General features: G+C 32.8%; 1 long non-coding RNA gene and 1 pseudogene across 1 annotated transcript; one reads left to right on the top strand and one right to left on the bottom strand.

Annotated features, from left to right (window-relative positions):
* Window positions 1–386: 386 nt before the first annotated feature.
* LOC128178635 (putative ammonium transporter 3) lies at window positions 387–20,070 on the top strand (annotated as a pseudogene).
* LOC128178636 (uncharacterized) lies at window positions 7,128–9,470 on the bottom strand. The gene is made up of 3 exons (XR_008242984.1): window positions 9,359–9,470; window positions 9,133–9,273; window positions 7,128–7,435 (listed from the first exon to the last, which is right to left on the bottom strand). It is a non-coding gene; the product is annotated as an uncharacterized LOC128178636 (long non-coding RNA).
* Window positions 20,071–20,627: the final 557 nt, after the last annotated feature.

Below are 20,627 nucleotides of genomic sequence, written 5' to 3' on the forward strand. Positions count from 1 at the left end.
TCACTTAACCGGAAGTTGACATCTGATTGGAACGAAAATGAATTCCACAGTAGTGCATTCTTAAACAAAGAGTGTGTTAAAATTTCAAGCATCTGCGATTGATTGTTGCTGAAGAAAAAAGCGACAGAAATTGGTACGAACATACAAATAGACACACAAGAATTAAACAGCATTTCTCCCCTCTGTTTAAGAACGGGGGTATAAATAAAAAAATAAAATACCATTTAAAAAATATAATGCATGTAATCCATAAAACCATTACTATTCTTTTTTCAAAAATCGAAATGGAATGGCTGTGCAAAGAGTTATCTGCATGCAACAGTCACAGAAACACACAGAGAGAAATCAGGAAAAAAAGATAATGGCAAAATTGTTAGATACCGATGTTTAAAGGTTTCCAGTTAGTAATATTTAATTATACATCAGTCTTTGTGACGAGGTATTTTAGATATTCTGTGATCAACATCATCCTAATTCAGGATCAAAACTTCGGCTGGGATCAGAAATCGATCCATCCACTTCGTCGTTTTAAAATCACAATTAAAACAGAAAAACTTCATTAGGAAACCTCGCCTACCTACAAACGCAAACATTGAACCGAGTCTGTGGGATACGGTACCCGGAACACACAAAATGATTCCCAATGCAACTAAAGAAAAATTCGAAGACCCCCAAAACGACTCTATTTGGATTCTTTCTAGCACCTTTATAATTTTTACGATGCAATCTGGTAAGTAGGTTTACTTGATAATTTTTTTCTTATCATAATAGAAAACATTATAATTGAAAAGCAAGTTGCATTTGATAACTTGGTACATTCTTAATCTACATTTGATCTAGATTTGAAAACATAATTATGGATATCTCTTTTTTCGGAGCATCAACGTGAAGATACAACTTTTGCATACTAAGTTTTGTTTTAATTTGTAGGTTTTTTTTAAAATTTGGCTTTTAATATAATTTTGAGAGGTAAATGAGAGATCATTCTTGCGAGCTTTAATTGCAATGTTCTTGAAATTGGTTGGATTATTGAATTTCATAAATTACAAATTTAACACTTATTAACTACTGCTATAGTCAGATTTTTTTCATTTTAAATGCAATTTTGACAAATAATTTGAATCCAATTCATTTGGTATTTATACGGTCTTCAGATACGTTTCAAATTGAAACGATATTGAAACTTACGATATCAGCGAAACAAGTTTTTGTTGTCATTTTTTCTAAGGAAGTAAGATAACCTTTGTAAAATTACTTATTCCATATAATGAACATCAAATAAAAATTGTTTCGTTTCCTAACTCTTGAGGGAAGGTCAGATAAGCAGATTTCGAAAGATTTCCAGTTATATCAATAATAAAATTCTTGCTTTGATGATTCATGCGGGTTATTAAGGTATCGATCACTGCAGTTAACGGGTTATGTAAATTTTTTCTGCAATGATCGCTACCTTCATAACCCGCATGAATCATCAAAGAAAGCATTTAGTTGTTTAAATTTACATCTTTCTTTTAACAAATTAATGAACTGATCGTAAACGTTACTAAATAATTGTTAAAAGTTCATCAGCACGTTAGATAAAAAAAGTCTAAAATGAATATGGAATTTGAGTCTGACATTATAATGAATATTTCGTGCAGTCTGTGATTTTTCTTACGTTGCTGAAGGTTTTGACCTGTCGAAAAATAGAGCTTTGAATCATAATATACAATAATATACATATTATAATATAATAATATCAAATGCTAATATACAATAGAGGGAATCATACTTACAGTCCTCGGTTACTGCATTCCTCACTTTTTGACGAATTTTTACGAAAATACACATACAAACGCAGTTTGTACACAAACGTATGTATGAATATCGATATTTTTAGTAAAAAGTGATGGAAGACAGAAACTAAAAAACTTGGGACAGATTTATTGGGACAGGGTATAGTGGATGTAATTCTTTCATTCTATACGAAGTTTATTCGTTGATTTTCAATTCGGTTCACGAATGCATGCAGGAGTGAACGTTATTGTAGTTTATGTAACTGTAATAAACTTTGCGATGAATTTCATTTTACTTTAGAATGCAAAGAATCATACATGTAGTTAATGTAGTCGGTTTTTAGCTAACCAGTTTCGTGAAATCATAAGGCAAGTAACAATGTTAACATTAAGAAAGTCGTTAATGTTTATTTAAACAATTTGTCATGTTGTAAAATTTGCATTTACTGCCACCCGGTAAATTCAAAATCTAGAACATGACAAATTAATCAAATTGTTTGGTTTCCACATTTACTTTCTGTTTGATATTTGCAATAATATTGTAGATATGTAAATAAAATTCGTTGTTTTAGTTCGTGTACCATTCCTTGGTTTAGAGTGAAATATATACCCGAATCTGTATTTATGGGGCGACACCTCCCGTTTATAACCCTCTTTAAAAAATCACAGTATGATGATTCATTTTGATCATATCATTTATATTGCATAGGAAAACTGATGCATTTCTCATTGTTATATTCCAAAAAAGTTAAAGCTATGATACAACGTAAATATAATATGGGGATCCACGATACTGTTGCTATTTTAGGTGATTTGATTTCATTGAAACCACAAGGGTGCTGCTAGACTCGCTTGAGGACCTGAACTTAGGGCTTACGGTCTGGTTTCGTCAACTAGGAATCTTTATCGTGCTAGCACATACATGTACTGTGGCCTGTGACTTTGTTGGTAACACTATCAGTATTCGTAATGCCACTACATTTTAACTGTACAAAGATATGGAAAGCGTTGCTCTACCCCTTCTTGTCAGCATCCCTTTACTAAAAAATCAACATTTATTAAAGATCCTGACTTTATATGACTTCAGTGTTTCTACTTTATAGAATTTATATATTCATCTATTCATTTGGAAATATTTCCTGGAAAAAAAACACTTTTTATTTGAATCTATCAAAATCATTAATTTTCATTTTGTAAATAAATGATAACTTATACCGGGGTATACAATTTTCCCCACTTACTAAGTTTACTAGACAGTAGCTGCCAAAGTTTTGAATTAGTTGCTATTAAAACTCTGATTATTTACATGTCTAAATGGATGATTAATAACACTACTGTATTTGGAACTCAATTAAATGTCGCACAATATGAAAATTCAACAAAATAATTAGCGGATGGCCTACTTTGTCAAACTTTCTTTTTCATTAGGTTACGAGTTTGTGAAAATCTTTCCATCTCATATATTTCTTGCTGCGAGGAATTTCCTCAAAATAATCATTAACTCACACGCACATTTGGATTTTCCAGTGAATAATGCCTCAAGATAAAGGTCGTTGTAATACAGTTTATGATTGGCAAATCGGGGAGTAAAGTTGTTGGCAATTAACAGTTGTTTACAGTATACGGAAAATCTGTAAAACCCTAGTAAACATTGTGGCGCTAATTATCCTTCTCGGGGAAAACTCAGGGCTGGAGTTTTTTTTTTAGAAAAGAAAGCAAGACCAAGGACCATATTCAAAAGTGTTAAAATAAATTCAATGCTATCAATAAATTGAAATAAATACAAAAAAGTTACTCTAATACTATTGAAATTGTTTAGAACAAATGGTGTTGTATCATTAAAGATACAAATTGCATTGTACATCATTCTATGGGACTGAAAGACTTAATTGTAAGTTCTTTTGTAAAACGCAGCCCTACATTTCATCGAAAAATACCTAATAATATTATTCTTTGCATTGATATACAGGCATACAATGTTTCAATTAATCTCGTTTCATTCATAGGACAGAGAGCTAATGTGTCGTGATAAATGATTCACAATCCTTTACGAAATTATAAGACAAAATCTACTTCAAGTGTACTTATATCTATTTTCGTCTTAATTTTGCTATAAGGTTTACAGTAATAAGGCCTCATTAATTTAACGATTGGAACTCAAAGTAAAGGCATATTTTTAAATTGAAATAACAAAAAAAAACCCATATTACTATAATCTGTAGAACTTTCTTTTTTATTTCAAGCGAGGAATAGTTTTGATGTATTTAATGAAATAATCAATTTTAAGATAAGATAACTTCAAAGAATTTTTATGAGTATTAATTTTTTTTGGTTTCACTCTGGCTGAAAGAGAATAAACAACAGATATGTTTACACGAGCCTATGACTTACTGGAGTAATCCCTTGTTTTACAGAAGTGAAAAAAAAATATTAAGCTAAATCCTCTCAAAGCAAGGGCCTCGGTGAGTGCACAAATTGGGCTACGATAGCTACTTGCTATCACATCGACATTTGAACCAGCGATTCTGTGATTGCTGACAAAACGCTTGAGGAAACTAAAACACTTTATTTTAAGTACAATCTACATACCTCAATCTTTTGAGTATAATCTACATACCTAGGATATATGTAAGTGTTTGTCTGTGTGGAATTTCTTCGTATTTGTATAGTCTTTCAAATTTGTCTGGAAACAAACAAATTCATTGCGAATATAATGTCCCTGTGTGGTTCATGTATCAAATATACTGAAGTGTTTCATTTCAATGCATTATTTAGCGGGGTTTAACTTCATCAAAGTCGGGGGAAGCTTCGCCCGGAGGTGTAACACATTAAATTTGCATGGACACAGTTTAGTACCGAGGGACATGATAAATCAAGCATTATATTTGATGGGGAAGTTTTTTTGTTAGTTTGTTATTCTTGTATGGAGTTTACAGACTAGTATTAGACAATTACGTCGGCGTTGAAGAATTTAAAACTTTATCTATATTCATATGGAGCCGAAATTGTCACGAGAAACCGGAATAATAATAAGTCCCTTCAACATTGTTGCTGAAAGCGTTTCTTTATAAATGAAAAAAAGTCCTCTTCATTATTGGATAATAATTTTAAAAAAAATATTCATATTTAAAATGCATTAATCGTCTGAATATGATAAATTAGACCCCGTACAAACATCCCTATCAGATTTTTTCAAAATTTACCAGCGATATACAAAGATAATATACCAGTTTAAAATAAGCCTCAATACATTTATTATTCAGGTATTTATAATATAGGTTTCTTAATTAACGTTACTTTAATTAAAAGATAATAGACCCCTTCACGATAACTGCGGTACTGCTATCTTGCAGGGCAAAATGATATATTTTGCCGAAATTCCAGTAGATAGATAATTAAATGACGTAAATGAAACAATTGACGTTAGGTGATATTTCACCAAACTATGTCACCCTGCAAAAGAGCAGTACCGCATTTACCGTGAAGGGGTTAATTCTATCTGTTAAAGATACTTTGTTTTTTTTAAATAGTCGGCCAAATAACCTGCAGATCAAATATTTTAGCGACTATAATGAATGTAGATGAAATACAATTTTTTTTTTTAAATTAACACACAACTGCCCGTTTTCAAGGGTTTGGTCTGCTGGAGAGCGGCTCGGTGACGGTGAAAAATGAGGTCAACATCATGATGAAGAACGCCGTCGATGTCATGTTCGGGGGATTGACGTTCTGGATGGTTGGGTATGGCCTGGGCTTTGGGGACGAGCCTGGAGCAAATCCTTTCTGTGGTTGGGGCGACTTCTTTGTTCATGCCAACTCCTCGGAGTTAGGATGGACCTATTCCAAGTTCTTCTTCCAGTCATCGTTTGCAACGACGGCAACTACTATTGTGTCAGGTACGTAGGCAATGTTATTGGCGTCGCTTAATTAAGTCTTCAACAATTGTTAGCTTTTGTCTCATAAAGAGTTTTGCTTACAGCAATGGTGCATTTTTTTTGGGGGGTGGGGTTGTTATCAACAACATGACTATATTGTGTGCCTTATTCTTTGTGCATCGATACAGGTACACAAACATATTTTACATAATTATACGCATGTACTAAAAATGATTATTTTTGGAAACAGGTAATCGATTTACAGTTCGATTTTCTTTCGTCATGGTTTATTCTGCTTCGTAATCCTATCTTGTTAAAAACTATCTTGTCAGCATCAGACGTGGATAAAAAAATGAAAGACCCGGAAGAAATAGCTTAATTGCTCCTTCTTTTATCATCTATCGTGTCATGCAAGCTTAACGCTCTTAACTAGCATCAAAATCGTTTTTATTTTGCTCTGACTGATTGCCAATTTAATCATGCTACGTTTATTTTCTTTAATGTTTTGTTGGCTAGACTTCATATATACATGTATCAATATAGCCATTGGCTTAATTAGACATAGAAAAAAACATCAGCAACCGATATTTTATAATAGTTCTTTTAAAAAATCATTAATATTCTCGTTTTTATTTATAAGGTTCGATGGCGGAGAGAACTCGTTTGGATGCTTACATCGTATTCTCCATGTTGAACACTTTCATCTTCTGCATTCCCGCCCATTGGGTCTGGGCGCCCGGTGGCTGGTTGTATGAAATGGGCGTGATTGACATTGCGGGGGCCGGACCAGTCCACCTTGTGGGCGGAGTCACAGGTTTAGTAGCAACTTTAATGCTGAAACCAAGACACGGGCGGTTCACCACGGACAAAAATGAACAGCCCGCGATGGGAAGTCCAACAAACGCCATCCTTGGAATGTTCATGCTGTGGTTAGTTGAAAGAATCTACGTACATGTATTATCATTACATGTAACCGAAATATTTTTCTCACGACTTCATTTGTAATATTATAGTGTTTACAATTCAAATCTTTCTTTTCTTGAATATTGATATACATGTAATAAATATTAGAGACCGTCCCATTTTGCTCGTGATTTGATTTTAATCCTGCAATGATTCAATCATTCATGAAATATTTTAATAAAAAAGTGTTATTTTTGTAGGTGGGGATGGCTCGGATTTAACTGTGGAAGCACATTTGGTATATCCGGGCTAAAGTGGAAACTTGCGGCAAGGTAAAAAGAAAAATCACCTATAATTCACTGGTATTCAAATATCAATCGTTATGGCAGCTAACATTGTAATTTTGGTATTTTAGATCAGCTGTAACAACGACTTTGGCCTCTGTTGCTGGCGGCATTGTAGGGACCATGACCAGGTGTGTACAATTTATATCGATTTTGATACAGATCAAAAGAATATTCATAACACACTACTTATATAACGACGAAGCGTGGTGACATGCCTTCTTCGGTGTTCTGGTCTTGCGTCGATTTCTAGTTTTGCGCCACCTCTGTAAAACCTTTCTTTGAAATGTTTGGGTCCGGCTCAGTTTGTCTGCTGTTTGTCCAGTAGTAAAGAATATTAAGATATTGAAAGTATTGCTTATTCACTGTGACCATTAAAGCCCAACCTGACTTCAGGGCTAGAAATTTCACATTTGTTCTAAAAGCTTCTTTGCTCATTATCACTATTTACTATTTGCTTACTTTTCACAATTTCACCTATATAAGTTAGTACAAACCAATTTCGACCAAGATACTCCTGGTTGTTTTGGAAACGAAGCTGAAAATAAAATGATTCAAATGCTAAAGGATGACACACGATGACGTACAAAAACAAAAACATGTACAATGTAGGTAAATAAGTGTCTTATGAGAACAGTCAATAGGACTTCGGACATTTATCACTAATGTCTTTTAATCTGTTCACTTAGCAAACCATGAAACCCTTTTAAGACTTTGCAATCAGTAAAGACGGGTTGATTGGACAAAATATCATATTCTATTATTTTATTCCAAATGTCACCAAACATCATCAATCTGCATGTCATACGAATGGAAATATCAGGTACACCAATGACGCAAACTATGTATTTTTCTTTTGTCTCTTCAATTACCGCTTGGGATTTGAAAATATTAATTATGTATTTGTGATTTATAGAATCAAATCTTGATTTAATTTTTCAATTCATCGTTGCAATATCCAATTTCGTTGTCCGTAGAGTTAGCTAGAGAATCGATAAGACCGATGAATACTTATCATAACCGTTGGAAGTGCCATGGGATTGATGTTTCAATACCGTTTTTAGTTCACCTAGTAAATAATTTAGCAAATCTTTTTTGTTAGAAATCGTTACTGTCTGTTAAACAGTGCAACCGAATTAAAACAATCTAAGTAGAACGCGGTGAGTTCGATCTGAAATCATCATGCTTATCATTGATTTATAATGTAACTTAAATAACAAAATGCTTCTTTTGTGACTCAGTCGGTTTTTACAATATGGTTTAATGAGGCACAATGATGGCCCTCGTAATTCCCGTAGAAACCACAAAGAAAAACTTTATCAACTCTCTTTAATTAAAATCTTTATCTTAATTAGTCATTGTAGTATAAAATGAGCTAAATTAAAAAAAAATCATGAATAAGTTTTGTAGGGGAACGAGTCAAATAAGAGTTGCCCTTTGGACACTTTTTCATGAAACGAAGTAAACCTTGACATTCTAAAGTTTGAAGTCAATCCGTGATATCTATGTTTCAATAATTTGAACGTGTGTTGGTTATGAATTAAAAAAAACCCAATGATGACTATGCCTCAAAAGTATAAGAGATTCGCCCCGTCTTAATACAAAGCTATTGATTATAGCCTATGTATAAATAAACGTTATTTAACAATAAAAAGTAACGTATTTTGGTCGCATTTGTTTTGAGTTAAAAGCGAATATTCAATCACAGCCATTTGCTTGAAAAATATTACATAAGTTTAAACAAACTATCTGCAGATTTTGCATCAACGTTTTAAGGAATCCCCTGTGGGTTTTGTCTTTCAAAAATTGAATAAAAAATAATGCACCATGATTAATTTATTTACAGCTACATTTTTAAACAACGAAGGTTTGATGTGGTCTACACTATTAATGGAATTTTAGGGTCGCTTGTGGGGATTACGGGTAAGAACATTCAAAGCAATTTTCTGGATTTTAAGCATTGCAGAAGTTAAATTTACAACAGCAAAGCGGGATGAAACTATCAACATAATTTGTTCTATAAATAGCAAGTTGTGCCCTCGCAAAGCCATGGGAAGCCCTGGTGATAGGGGTGTGTTCGAGTTTGATTACCAATGGAGTTTGTGAGCTTCTGAGCAAGCTTAAGATAGATGATCCTGTGGGTAAGTATATTACAGCAATGTAATGAGAAAATCAGAGAGAGAGAGAGAGAGAGAGAGTTTAGAATTTTTTTTTTATCAAAAGATAATTATTTACCTTTATTTCAGGCTGTGTCGGAACTCATGCTGCTAGTGGGATGTTTAGTCTACTTGCATCCGGATTTCTTACTGAGAAAGACGAGCTGACTGACGCCATGCAACTGGACAGAATTCGCCCAGGGTTGGTTTATGTAAGTAACTCAATAAACAAATGTACAATTATTATTTGAAAGTGATTTAAAATGAGTTGATTACTTAAATTTTCAGAAGTTTCTGATATTTACTTTTAGTCTGGTGATTTTCGACAGCTTGGGATTCAAGCTCTTGCTGTTGTTTCCATTTGTGGATGGACAGTCGTTACGTCTGTAGTTTTCTTAAAGCTGATCCAGGTCACCGTTGGCCTAAGGGTGAGTCTCGAAGAAGAGATCATCGGAGCGGATATTGTGGAACATGCGATAGGGGGCGTATTTTACAATAAAAAGACCCGAATGATCGAATCAGAACAAGCCAGTAAAGAGGAGCCAGATATCATACGTCATTATGACCAACCAATCGCAACGATGCACCGAAGACAAAGCCACGTATACGGCAGACGGTTTTCAACTCAAAGTGGAAGTTGCAAAGATAGTCTACATAATCAATTGCCAGTGTCTCTTAGTGAAGAGGTTGATGTATCCGAAAAGAATTCACTACTGACCATGTTAAAACAAATCATGAATTGGTGTAAAACTAGAAAAAATCCTGTTTTGTTTAGTCCAAAAGATTACGTTACGCCAAATTTACCAATTAGCCATGACAACGAGATTTATGATCTTCAGGGTAATTTACCTTACCCCTCCATACCATCTTGCAAGTATGTTGAAGAAACAAACAGAGACAACATAACAGTGACTTATGTATAACGATAGTGTTTCTTTTACCTCTTGCACGTAAAATAAACATAAGAATTTTGTAAACAACATTATGAAAAAAGTGATTTTACACAATGTTATTTACCAAAGTCTGCTTAATATCACCGACATAGAGGACTCTTTTGTTTTCTTACGATATACCCGATTTTGTAGTACACCCGTATCAGTTCGATGCAGTCAAAATAACCCCTGTCCGGTAATCGAAAAAGAACTGGCTCGTTTCATAATTTAGAACAAATCTAGTTAATTATGTTGTTTTTAGGATGTATCGAAATTTAGAATACTTCGGTTTGCAAGATTTATTCATTAGAAAAACAGAACCGCCGAATTTTGCCAGCTTGTGTAGAGACAGCTTTAAGAAAAAAAATTCCAAGTCAGTGATAGTGTGGATTTTGGTATCTCGGGAAACGACCTTAATGTGACTGTTCAATTATCTTTTGTCTTTTAGCTATCACACATCCATCACAGCGTTTTTAAGATCGGCAATGTACTCTAAAATACGCAAAAGTGTTAAAGCTTAAAAGTGAGAAAATACTGTATACAGGGAAATATTCGCCCCCGTTTTATTTTCGCCCCTTTCGCCCTCGTTGTCAGAGGACGAATTCGAGACTGGGCGAATTCTATATTGCAAATAATATCTCTGTTAACACAAGTGCATCTGGGCGAATTCAAGACGTGACGAAACCGTTTGCAAGTGTTAAAGGGCAAAAATTACACGGGACGAAAATATTCCTGTATACAGTAATATTATATTATAATTAATACTCACCGAATGTTTTATCAACTTTCACTTCATTAGCTAGACCCTTTTCACTTCTTTCTTTGGCATGTGAAACTGCGAATTGATTACTCCCATCTTTTGTCATGCTCGTCTGTCTTGTGTATACTTGCAAGAATACCCTAAGATGTTTGTTATGAATTTTTTTATTATTCTAAAAATAGATCTACGTGATTGATCTTTATTCGTTTTGGTGTATTTACCTAGCCTGCATCTGTGTGCAGTAAAAAGGCACAGATTTGGGTTTAAAAGAGTAAACGACTCTGGCACGATTCCATGCTAGATTTCTGGTCAACATGCAGATGTTTTTGGAGGTCGTTAATCAACACATCCCCTTTTTAAACTGTCTCCAATTTTAAAACAGACATCAAAAACATGTTGAATCGTACATGCTCATATCGATACCGTTAAGAGATAACAGTTTTAACATTTGCAATAGGCAACATTAATTTTGTCATAATAGGAGTAACCTTACTTTTTGTGTAACTTTCAACTAGAGGTCTGCGTAAACATCTCGGATAGAGATCGCCATATCCCTCGTGAACATCTACAACGTACATTGTAGTATGGAGTTTGACATTTCAGATAACCGTATCGGATGTTGAATACACCATATCAGTATAAATGGTTGCTGATGAAATGAGACCATTCACCAACTACATCGCATAAACGTTTTATACTGCCCCTATTTTCATGTACACGTCTCAGAAATAAAAAAAGTTACAAAATAAAACTACAGATATTTTTCTTTTTTTTATTAACAGAAATAGAGAATGAAGTTACGACTGTAATCCCTAATACTACGTGCCATACACCAAATGTCAGGTGGACATGCGGTTGATCTTTTTATGTAGCATTTGAAATGACTTGCATCGATCATTCAGAAGAAGTGAAACATGAAAGTGAGATTTCCGTGTAACGGGTATATTTTACGTGCTGCTAATTTTTACTAATTTTTACGAGTTTTATAAATCCGTAAAAATTAAACGCGTAAATTTTCACAGAAGTAAATGTTCTACATCGTACGTATAAAAATATTGTTCATGACCTTCAGCTCAGTCCCTGACGGGTGTACATATAGGTATTTTTGAGCGTTTTTGTCACGTGGTGATAACAGTTAAGATCTTTTGTTCAGTCTTAAGTATTTTTTAAAACTACGTATAATGCCACGTTAGTAGCTAGATGTCTTTTATATTGTAATGTATATCACATATGAAATAAAGGTAAATGTATAAACACAATCATAAATATAAGGTTTGTATGTGTGTTAACTGTAACAAAGTCACGGTGAAATTTTTCCCCCTTTTACCACAGATGAATTTAATTTTTACGGACATGTCTACTTCGTAAAAAAAATTACGCGTAAAAATTCAACCTATATTATGACAAATTCGTAAAAAATCACAGCAGTAAAAATTACCCGTTATACGGTATATCCTTAACAGAAGTCTGTGATTGGTTGTCCTGTTTTCATGGCACGTGTTTCTTCACATTGTGTAGGTGATTCTAAAATTGCATTAAAAGTTTGAAATTTAGAAATCAATGCATATGTTCTCGAATTTTTAAACAATTGAATTATTTATCAATTTCTAAATAAACTTAATCAAATCTGAAATATTTTGATGATTTGTTTTTACATCATTTGTTTTGTTGTTGTTTTCTTATTTAAGTTTACTTTACTAAATCCTTTTCAACATATTCGTTGATAGTAACTCGTAGATTAAATTTATATGCTTACGCCGTGTTATGCCGTCTTCATTGGAAGAGTTAAAATAATGTACAATATTCAGGTTATGCACTTCATCTCTTTTGTGATTGGTTGAAAATACATGACATGAATATTTGCATTGCATTCATTTGAATAGTTGATTATGTTTGACACAAGGTAGATAATTTTCTAGCGATATAATTCACATACGACTAAATAATTTTTCAATCTTAGGGTGGTATGGGACACCTGTCAACATTGTGGATTAAAGTCATATGACCAGGAATTCATGACTTTAGCCACATTTCATTTGTAACCAGTAACATTGGTTACAATTCTAAATGTTGAATGATTTACAAGCTTATATAAACTAATCTATGGTTACTGGTGCCATTAGTGACAATGTTTATTGTTTATTAATTTAAAAATTAATGAATTAATGACTGGGAACATTGGCTCTATATTTTCTATAATTGGGTTGTGTTTGCTTTTCTCTCATGAAATTCAAAAACACTGCAGTCGGTCGTCATTGCTATGGACAATCAACGCAGATAGTTAATTTTCTTTGATGTCCAGTGCGCTACGGTATAAATATGATAATCTTGCTTGACCATGTACCTCATTTACTTGACCTTTGGCTTGTCAATATGGGGAAACGTAAACTTGTAGCTTCTGACCCTTGTCAGTCTAAAATTCAGAAATTGTCAATGTTTGGCTTTTCTTCCAATTCAGGGTCTGAACATTCAACACCTCCTGCTCAAGCATCTAATTCAATCAAAAGAGTCAAACCATCCACTCCAAAACGTAAATTTAACATCAGTTGGAATATGAACAGGAACTGGTTGAGATACGATTCCAAATGGGCTTGATGTTTTGTGACTTATGCATTTCGGCCAACGTTCCTGAAGAATGTTTTCACTGAGGGGTGTAGCATAATGAAGAAAGAGAACGTAGACAAACATGAGAAAGGAACAGGTGCTTATTATTTTTTTTACATACATTTTTACATAATTACCCAAAAATTAGATCATCAATAAAAATTTTACATGCTTTATATAAAATAGTTTTTTTTATTAATTAATTCAGGTGACAATAGCCACTCTGCAGCCTTATGCAAGTCAAAATCTGCAGAAAACATGGAATTGTTAGGCAAAACGCTCTCTCCAAGAGTAAATCATACATCATATCTGCTCTATGCAACACTCATTTTACTGCTTCTAATGATTTACCAAATTCCATGGTTCCCAGATTAAATAATCTGTGCACAGGTAATTATTTAAACCTTAATGATTTATCACAATTCAATTTACACTGATTTAGATTAGTGTAGTCACTGTAGTGCTTTGTTCTACTGACAGTTTATTTATTATTTATGTTACACATGGGTCATAATATGTTATATGTTTACATGTTTTGATCTGTTATCTGAATAAAATATATCAAAGAAGTTAGAAATAAGTGTTGGTTTCAAGTAGATGTTTTACTGGATATTAAGGGATAAATATAACATTATAACATATTATTCAGTAATATAAGTGTTGAAATTGAAGTATTAGAAGTATTAGATAATGAACATCTTGCGCCGCGTAACGACGCGCAAAAGTGGCGAAAGGGAAATTTGGTTCAGTGGGAGCCCTGATTGGTGACAAATTGCACCCTTGCCCTTCCTCCAGATAAAACAAGTTTAATTACACAAACATAGGTAATCACAGATTACAAAGCTCACCGAGACGAGACATCACCCTTATGAGACTTCACCTTTATGAGGCCACCTTAATCATATGAAATGAAAATCATATTTTATGATCTTGGATATTCATGGATTCTGTTTTGACACAATATCGTATATCATCTGTTAAAAAATTGTATGATAATAATATGTTCATATGTTAATCAATGCAATAATATAAAATTAAATATTGCATCCTTTCATATTTACAACATATATCATATAATACAATAACATACCATAATTAACAATGATGAGATATGATATTGTAACGTATGATATGACATTGTATTGTGTTATACGTTATTGTATTTGATCACATAATACAATATCATAATATATAAAACAATATAGTATTATATAACAATATCATATTACATAATACATCATAACATTGAAACAAATGATATTAAATTGTATAATATAGTATGCTATTCTATGATACTGTATCATTTTTGATACATTATATGATATTGTATCATATGATACAATATAATTTGATACAACATTGTATCATATCAAATGATACAATATTATGAGATAAAGTAAAATATTATATAATTCAATATTATATTAAAAAATTGTATCATATGATACAATTATATATTAAACAACATCATACAATACAATTTCATGTGATAATATATAACATATTATAAACCAATATCATATTATACAATAATGTATGATACGATATTATAAAATATATTACAGTATCATATTATACAATTTCATGTGATATAATTTTATACTACAGAAACTAATATCATATTATACAATATCGTATGATACAATATTATAGAATATACAATATTGTATCATAGGATACAATATTATTTTTGCAATATCTTATGTAATAGTATCATGTGATAAAATAATAAATTAATAATACAATATAATATTATACAATATTGTATCATAATATACAATACTAGATATAACGATATCATGATACAATATCATAACATAAAATATCAAAAAAATTGATACAATATCATATCGTATCATATGACTTTACAATATTATTATAATTTTATAATATTACATCTGATATTATATTGTATCATATTAAACAATATTGTTTCATACTATACAATACTATATCATAGGAATCATGTTATATCATTTATCAAAAAACACATCTATCTATCGGGCAAGTTTGAGTGAGGTAGGAGATAGCATCCTTGATAATTGAGATCAGGCTCTGCATCTGAAGCAACCTCTGCGTTTCATTTATAATATAGTTAAATCAACTATGCAAGCTATCATCTATAAAACATGTGACCTGTTCCAAAAAAACTAAACCTCATCCAGCATCCGAAACATATGGCTTAGATTCAGCATTCAAGCCTGTCAGGTGCATCAGTATACATAAGACCCATCTCCATGCAAGTTTGGTGAAGTTCAGACCAGTAATAACTAAGATATCATCATCAGAGGGCACTAGCAATTAAAACCTTAACCTGCTCCAGCATCCGCAACCTTTGGCTCAGATTCAACATCCATGCATGTCAGGTGCATCTGTATCATAAGACACACCATCCATTCAAGTTTGGTGAAGTTAGGACTTGTAATAACTAAGATATACTTTTTAGCATCCTTGATAATGGAGATCAAGCTCTGCATCTGAAGCTTCCTCTGTGATTCATTCATATTACAGTTTAATCAACTATGCAAGTGTGAAAAAGTACTATTATCTATTACACATGTGACCTGTTCAAAAAAACTTAACCATATCCAGCATCTGAAACCTATGGCTCAGACTCAGTATCAGTATCATAAGACGCACCATCCATGGAAGTCTGGTGAAGTTAGGACAAGTAATAACTAAGATATAATCATCAGAAGGCACCTGTTTCAAAAACTTGAACCAGCTCTAAAAACCTTAACCTCCTCCAGCATCCGAAACCTATGGCTCAGATTCAGCATTCAAGCCTGTCTGGTGCATAAGTATCATAAGACGCACCATCCATGGAAGCCTGGTGAAGTTAGAACAAGTAGTAACTGAGATATAATCATCAGAGGGCACCTGCAACAAAAACTTTAACCAGCTCTAAAAACCTTGACCCCCTTCAGCATCTGTAGCCTATAGCTCAGATTCAGCACCCAAGCCTGCCTGGTGCATCAGTATCATAAGACACACCATCAATACAAGTTTGGTGAAGTATGGACCAGCAGTAACTTAGATATTGCTATCAAAGGGCACCTGCAACAAAAACTTTAACCTGCTCCAAAAACCTTAACCTCCTCCAGCATCCGAAACCTATAGCTCAGATTCAGCACTCAAGCATGTCTGGTGCATCAGTATCATAAGACACACCATCCATGCAAGTTTGGTGAAGTACGGACCTGCAGTAACTTAAATATTGCTATCAAAGGGCACCTGCAACAAAAACTTTAACCTGGTCCAACAACCTTAACCTCCTCCAGCATCTGAAATTCTGGACTCAGATTCAGCATCCAAGTCTTTCAAGTCCATAAGTAGGTCCAGATGCATCATCCATGCAAGTTTGGTGAAGATAGGACAAGTAATAGCTTAGATACAGGACCTGCAACAAAAACTTTAACCAGGTCCGGACGCCGACGCCGAGGGTATAGCATAAGCTCCGGGTACTACTAAACAGAGAACTCTAGAGAACTTTAGAGAACTCTAGAGAACTCTGGATATTTTTTCATATTTAAAGTATTTAGAACCTATTTTTGCATTTTATATGATAAAAAAAACTGTATTTTAGTCGAAATATATATTTAAAATATTTGGATTTAAGTAAATATTAATTATTTCACGCAAAACATCAAGTTGGGGGAGACTAAATTATTCAAAGGATCTCGATCCCGAGCAGTTTACAAGTCCATTAAGATTAATCTTTTTTAAATTATTTCAACATTTAATATAATTCTTAATATGGATTTTATTTAAGGTTAATTATATTTTATAATTTGTAGCGTTAGTGTCTTTATTCTCCGTTTGTGATTTGTTATGATTTTAATTAAGATACTGACTTTTTGCTTGTCGTCAACTTCAAATCTTGATACTTTTACGGCTGAGTGTAATAAAACAACTCTTCTCCATGAATATGCATTTATAAATGGACAATCGAAAGAATATCCGAGATTCACTATGACACTAGAAATTGTAAATATTAATTAAGTGATATAAAGGCTATAAAAATAGTGCATAAATTGCCTTTTCCTTACAGAAGAAATTAAAGGGGCATGTTCACGATTGTGGTCAAATTCTATATTTCTGTTTTAATTATTTACAATATGCTTTAGGAATACATTTTTAATGATCAAATGAAATTTAAGAGTCATTCGTTAATGGTAAAAAGCAAGATACATTTTTTCTTTACAGTGATAATAACATACGTAAGTTGTTATATTTATAACAACAGAATATGATCATTGAAATGTGATAGCTTAATATATATTATGTTGTGTTTTTACGTGCATTATTATACCAATGGCTTGAGGTAACCTGTATTTAGAAACAATGTCTAAATGACATTAGATCGGGATCGGAGTTTGACGATCACGCCGACTAGATTTCCTTCGGGAATTTGTCTTTAATTAGTTTAAAATCAACTTTAATGAGTTTATGTATGTAGTATAACATGTCACTGAACAGATACATGCATAATAAAGCATTTATTAGCCCTTTTAAATGAAAAAATCCCGGAGTTCTCTAGGGTTCTCTAGAGTTCTTTAGAGTTCTCTGTTTAGTAGGACCGATAAGCTCCCCCTGACTTCGTCTCGGTGAGCTAAAACCGTGTTAATTTTCATTGGAAATTTGCTACATGTATATTCTGTTCATTAAAGAAAATACGGGAGATAACTCTAGCACATCGCATTTACTAAGAAAAATCCCGAGAGATCCGAATATCAACATGGTGTGTAATTTTGAAGCGAGCAATAAAGTGTTGAATCCTTCAATGATAGGAATTAAATATTTAGATGAAAAGTATTTACAGCCTCAGAATGTTTTTTATGATAAATTTGACTGTTATTTTCAATATAACTTCATTAATTTTCTCCAAAATCGATTCAGAGCGATTTTGCAATTTTCTGATACATTACGGGTATATGGGAGGCATTTTTACTGTGGTGAGGGCCCGTCAGATTATTCTAACTAAATTTTCCGTAGATTCGGCTCTCGCTGGGGGTTCGAACAAATACGGCTGAATTTCTACCCTCAAAGAAATGTCATCGATGTCATGTAACTCGTTTTTCATGTTTAATCAAAGAAATAGATCACGTAAAGTTTACGAAGGCACATCTACCACTAGTATCAACAGTCAGAGCTATTGCTTCTATGACGTCACGGCACCACGTGACACCATATCTAATTAACTGGAGATTTCGATCGTCGGAGCTTTGAAATGAATCGTCTACTTAATTAATTTGGGCCCTAATTTCGCATTTTTAGGGCCAATCATTAATGTTAACATAATAAGGAACAGATATTGGTTCTTTTCTGAAAAGATTAAAAATCTTGATAATAGCCCTTTAATGATTTAGCTACAGCACCTACACATGTTCACAATTACATTTAATGTTCATAACTAATTTAGCAAACCTCAGGTTGTGCCTGTAATAGTCCTCTCCCAAAGTATCAAAGTAACAACTGATATTTCAAGTAAATTTAATTTTTATATTATCATTGTATAATAGGTATATAATTAATATAAAAGGTTCATAATATAGATAATGTTTTCTAAAATCTTTTACTATACAGTTTTCTTTTTCTTGTTCACCCTTTTGTTCATGATTGTTTAATAATCATTGTATAAAAGGTATATAATTGATATAATAAGTTCATAATACTGATAATGTATTTTAAAATCTTTTACTGTACAGTTTTATTTTTCTTGTTCACTTCTTTGTCCATGATTGTTTAATAATTATTGTTATAGCTACAATATTATTGTTTTGCAAGCCTGAGTTGAGTAGCTATGAAAACTTAAAAACTTAATTTTTTTTATTGTGTTTCAGGTTGCCTACAGGAAAAGAGATGACATCAACAAGTGCATAAGGAAGCTGATGGTCCTCCCTCTCATCCCTGAGGAGCACATCAAGCCTTCCTTTGAGAAGATCAGCGCTTCTGTTCAGGATGGACCTCTAAAGGATGTAATTAAGTATGTGCAACAGACCTTGATCACAAGCAGGACGTGGCCCATTTCATCCTGGTGCACCTTCAACCAGTCCATTCGCACCAACAACGAGGTAATAAAAATGTTAATGACAAATTTAATTAGATCCAACAGTTTAAAAAATGTTATGGAATGTCTGTCTAATAATAAATGAACTAATACTCATTTTCTTTTTTACATCTATTTCTACAGGTTGAAGGTTGGCACACCAGGATGAATATACTGGGGCCAGGGGTTCACACAACTTACCCTTCTATGTACTTGTTGACCTCCTCCGAAAGGAAGCACATCTTCTGCCACTGCAGAGACTTCTAGTAAACGAGGGAAAACTGCAACGCTTGCAGAGGAAGTCATCCAAACTGGTAAGGAACGATAATGCTATTGCAGTCCTAATACTAATGATACTTGGATTATGTTTTGATTTTTTGAAACATAAAGAAAAAGTAAAAGTTTTATTGAACATGACTCATTTTACCTATTTTTTTCTAGGTTCAAGTCAGGATCTTCCGGCTCTGGGAGACCTACTCCAGTGGGGATTTATCAACGTCCAGCCTCCTCAAGAAGCTTGGAAAGCTGTACACCCCAGTGTGAAGTTTGAACAGTGTAAAATGTGTATTTGACGTGGAAGTGTGAACTGTGTAAAATGTGTATTTATCATGGACATGGACATGGATATTCATTTCATATATTAATATGATATGTATATAGTTGTATATGAAGTGTGTATAATGTAGATATAGATGTATATAGATACTATTTAATAATATATCATTTGAATAAAAATGAATGCAATTTATCTTATGTTTTTCTTCTTCAACACAAACAAATGATTCTAATGCTTAAAACATTATATAACCATTTTGCATCATATGCATATATAATAAAATATAATTTATGCCAAATATTAAATAAGATAATAAAATTTATAACATATATAATAACAACAGATGATACATCATTTATAAGGAAATATTATATAACTGTAATATTTTACATCAAAAGATGACTTTTGTTGTCTAAAACGGTGATATTAAGTATCCATTTTCTGTAAATAGGCTAACGATAATGAATCAAAAATATATGTATACGGGTAGACTTTCATTATTTGTATACATTTTGTAATGGTATACATAAGATTCTTGTATACGACATGACTTTCGATTTTGTATACCGGAATGTTTTGTATACGAGTCGACTTTCGGTTTATTGTACGGGAATTTTTTGTATACGAGTTGACTTTCGTTTTTTTATGCGGAATATTTTGTCTTCCAGTTGAA

Source organism: Crassostrea angulata, chromosome 3 (genome assembly GCF_025612915.1).
Source record: "Crassostrea angulata isolate pt1a10 chromosome 3, ASM2561291v2, whole genome shotgun sequence".
Lineage (NCBI taxonomy): Eukaryota > Metazoa > Mollusca > Bivalvia > Ostreida > Ostreidae > Magallana > Magallana angulata.